General features: G+C 38.7%; 1 pseudogene; it reads left to right on the top strand.

The window, feature by feature from the left end:
• The first annotated feature begins 294 nt into the window (after positions 1-294).
• On the top strand, positions 295-3189 carry LOC121230536 (protein argonaute 4A-like; annotated as a pseudogene).
• Positions 3190-3750: the final 561 nt, after the last annotated feature.

A 3750-nucleotide genomic window follows, 5' to 3' on the forward strand; every position in this document is an offset into this window, starting at 1 on the left:
CCTTTGCTTATGCTGAGGCAACATGGATTGAGACAGTTCATACCGGAAACTTACGGTTTGGTTCAGAGTGAGTTCATGTATAGAGGAGCTGACTACAAGAGGAAAGTCAGTGAGATCTCTAGTACTTGGAACAAAACTTGTCGATTAAAGGGAGTAGTTATTAGCTCTGTTACGACTCCGGAGTATGTCAAGTGGAGAGGTAGAAGGATTAATGATAACATCCCTAAGCCAAGCGTGGAAAGAGCTCGACCGATAGAAGAATAGTTGCAAGTGACGCATTCGGAGTTAGAAATTATGAAGCAAGAGTTTGAGAGAAAGAACTTGGAGCTCGAAAAGAGGATAGAAAAGCTCGAGGAAGAAAAGATATACTTGAGCCTAGACGTCGATGTGCAAAAGATAGAGGCCGAGAAGGTAAAGAAGGAAAAGAGAAAGATAGAGGAAGATCGAGATGATTTAAAGGAGCACTACAAAAGGGCACAAGTATCCTTGAAGAAAGCAGGAATAGGAGGGTCTTCAGATTAGTTGCAGAAAGAGGTCCGAGGGGAAAAGTCCAAAGCCAAATATTGGGAAAGGAAGTTCCAAGAGGTGCAATTACGGAAATTGACCTTAGAGAAAGAAAATCAAGGGTTAAAAATTAGGGTGACTAAACTTGGGCGATCCCTTCATCTGCAACGAAGTCGTGATTCCACGGTAGAGGTAAAGAAGCTAAAAGGCAAAGTTGAGGAGTTGGAATCAGCATTGCAAGATAGTAAGCTTTTTATCAAGCAGCTTGAGGCACGAGAGGATCATTTAAAGGGAGAACTGTGCCAGTCTAAAGAACAAGTCAGAGATAGAGATTACCTTATTGGAGAAGCCATAATTCAGATCCGAGAGGTAACTGAACACGTTCGAGACTTGGCAGTACGGCTGACGTATTGAGTATGTTGTATGAGTCATCATCGGATGTAGGTCGAGAGTTAGCCCTTTTATTAGATAGAGTTAAAACTTTGGGCATTAGGGCGAAAGCGTATTTGTAATCCATTTATATGTAAAGATATTCTTTTTCTAAATAAAGTTTTCTAAATGAGATTGAATCGAGATCGATACTTTTTTCATTCATTTGCATCTTATAGCATTTCATTGCATCATTTGCATTCAAAATTATAAAAAGACCCTAATTAGTTAAAGTTATTAAAAAGAGAAAGAAAAAGAGAGAGAGAGAAGAGGGTCACGGCTGAGTGAAAAAGAAATTGAATGGGAATTAACGACGTTCCCTTACATATCCCCGACTTTTTTTTCAGGAGGGATAGCTTACCCGGAAAAGGGGATCAATGTCATACATGAGGAAGGGACTGAACAAAGAAACCTTGAGGGCATTCGTCCTTACGAACCGGGAAGTTCTTTAAACAATTGGACTGCGGAAGAACTTCCTGTAATCTTTAGGAATTTTATGGAGTAATATTCAGAACACTCTTGTTGCTCTAAAGCCTAGGAGTAATGAGATTTCTTTTGAGAAGTGGGCTCATGTTCAGACATTTTTATTTTCAATAAAACATACTTTTATTATTTATTTGAGTAAATATTCTTTCATTCTGATTCTTTTGACCTTTGACATTCTTTATAAATTTTCATTTCATGTAAATAGTCATTCTTGAATTCATTTATTCCTTGTATATTCTTTTGTGTGCCTATCATACATCCCTAGATATCAATGACACGGGCAACGATACTACAGATTCAGAGTTCCTTTTGAGTGCGATATGTGTTTAGAGGAATCTCAGTACTTTGAAGGTGATAGAAATTGTGACTTGTTTCTGAATTTTTTGAAAATGGTTTTTACCCCATGAAGTGGTGGTAGGAAATATAGCCTAAGAGGAAGGAAAGATTGCAAAATTAGAATTAGCTGAGGAGACAAAACAAGACCTTGTTGAGACAATTAAGGGAATTAAAAAATGTGGTCCAAAGACGCATGCAAGAGGATTTACAATTGCCAGGATAAACATGAGGTTTTGGGGCACTGTTGGTCCACCATGGAAAGGGATCGCATCAGTTGTACAATGAATGCTAAATTTAAAGGAGTCAAGACTTGTAGGGCATGTATGTTATGGGCCCGAGTTCGTCAAAAGTTTCAAGCTGACAATGACTCATCTTTGTGGACGTCAACCACTCCATTAAGAGGGGGAGATAGCTTCATATGCCAATATTACAAAGTCAAAAGTCATCCACTTCAAAAAAAAAAGATTATATATAACTGCACAATGCCAAAAGTTTGCAGTCTTTTCAAAGATAATGCTCCATACCACAGTACAACAAAGGTTGCCAAAAGAAAAGAAAAAGAAGAAAAAACAAATTACAAAAGATGACCGAGACTGGTAAAAATTGGCATAAGAAACTACCGCCTACTCTCTATGCTTACGCTGGGGCAAACACCTTCAATTCCAGTTGTTTCAAAGGTTCCAACCATCATCCTTGGAATGGGTGCATTGTTTGGCTTTCCTGAGCAGTCTGATGTGCCATCAATAGCTGCGATGGTTAGCTCCAAGCGATGGCCATTGATTTCCAACTATGGGGCATCAGGCCGTACACAGTCTCTAAAGCTTAAAATGATAGATTCTTTCTTCAAAACCAATTTCTAACAAAGTGGATGATGGTATCATGAAGGAAGCTCTCTTAGACTTCTATACAAGTTTAGGGAAGAGGAAACCTGATCAAATCATTATTTTTAGGGATGGGGTTAGCGAGTCTCAATTCAATCAAGTTTTGATCAAGTTATTGAGGCTTGCAAGTTCCTTGACGAGAAGTGGAACCTTAAAGATTGTGGTTATTGCTGTACGAAAAACCATCATACCAAGTTTTTTTTTTCAGCAGGGATCTTCTGACAATGTGCTACATGGAACTGTCATTGACAACAAAGTCTTCCATCCAAAGAACAATTATTTTTACCTTGGTACCCATGCTGGAATGATTGGAATCACGTGGCAGACCCACTATCATGTTCTCTTAGACCAGGCTGGGTTTTCGGCTGATGATCTGCAAGAGATTGTTCATTCTTTATCCTATATGTATCAAAGGAACACAACAGCCATATTTGTTGTGGCTCCTATTTACTACGCTCATTTGGCAGCTTCACAGTTGGGGGCAATTTATGAAGATTAGGGATGCTTCAGAAACATCATCGAGTCATGGTGGGATGTATGCTCCGAGAGTAATCTCTGTACCTCGACTTTTCAGGTTGAAGGATAAAGTCAGCAACTTCATTCTTGTCTGATAAGAATCATTGAACCATCTTTTTTTAGGGTTTGACAAACAACAGCTAGGACTACTGTTAGGGCAATCCCTTTCTCATGGGTTTATGAATCAAGATTTTTCCTCCAAGCTTTGATGGAGTCAAGAATTGAATAACTCCAGTAAACTTAACTTGAAAGTATTCATCCTAAGAAAATGTACCAAGAATGGATGACACAGACTTATGACAAATAAGGTTTGTCCAAAAGAATTTCATAAAGGAAAACTTGTGCTGAAAGAGATCCTTCCCATGCAAAAGGAAGCCGAATTGGGAAGGGCCATATGTTGCGAAGAGGGCTTTCTCTAGAGGTGCACTGATTTTGACAAGAAATTGATAGGAATAATTTATCTGATCCAGTGAATTCGGACTCGGGCAAGGAGTACTTTGTCTGAAGGAGAAGGGAAGCCAAGGTGAAAACCCGCAAATGGCACTTTGGGACTTCTATTTCAAAAAAAAATGAAAAAAGAAAAGAAAAAGAGAAAAAA

Source organism: Gossypium hirsutum, chromosome A06 (assembly GCF_007990345.1).
Source record: "Gossypium hirsutum isolate 1008001.06 chromosome A06, Gossypium_hirsutum_v2.1, whole genome shotgun sequence".
NCBI lineage: Eukaryota > Viridiplantae > Streptophyta > Magnoliopsida > Malvales > Malvaceae > Gossypium > Gossypium hirsutum.